This window comes from Triticum aestivum, chromosome 7B (genome assembly GCF_018294505.1).
Source record: "Triticum aestivum cultivar Chinese Spring chromosome 7B, IWGSC CS RefSeq v2.1, whole genome shotgun sequence".
NCBI lineage: Eukaryota > Viridiplantae > Streptophyta > Magnoliopsida > Poales > Poaceae > Triticum > Triticum aestivum.
The window spans coordinates 724794167-724794460 of NC_057813.1; the positions used below are offsets into that span (position 1 = coordinate 724794167).

Consider the following 294-nt stretch of genomic DNA (forward strand, 5'->3'; position numbering starts at 1 on the left):
ATTAGTATGCCGCGGTTACTAATGGCGCATCCAGTTGTGGTGCGCCATTAGTATCCAAAGCACCTGGCCCCTGGGAGGCATACTAATGGCGCACCGTGGCCTATACTAATGGCGTGCTGTTAGTGGCGCACCACAGATGCGCCATTAATGGCCATACTAGGTGCGCCATTAGTAGGGGTTTTTCTAGTAGTGCTAAGCTACAAGCCTGCTTGCTTGGGTTGATCTCTTCACAAGCATAGAAAGACGTTGGGGGAAGGGAACGATGTTCTGCGTAGACGTGGTCGAACATTGGCA

At 51.7% G+C, this 294-nt stretch overlaps 1 pseudogene; it reads right to left on the minus strand.

The window, feature by feature from the left end:
• The window catches only part of LOC123161550 (GDSL esterase/lipase At3g09930-like), a 3693-nt pseudogene that overhangs the window by 2361 nt on the left and 1038 nt on the right, over window positions 1–294 (minus strand).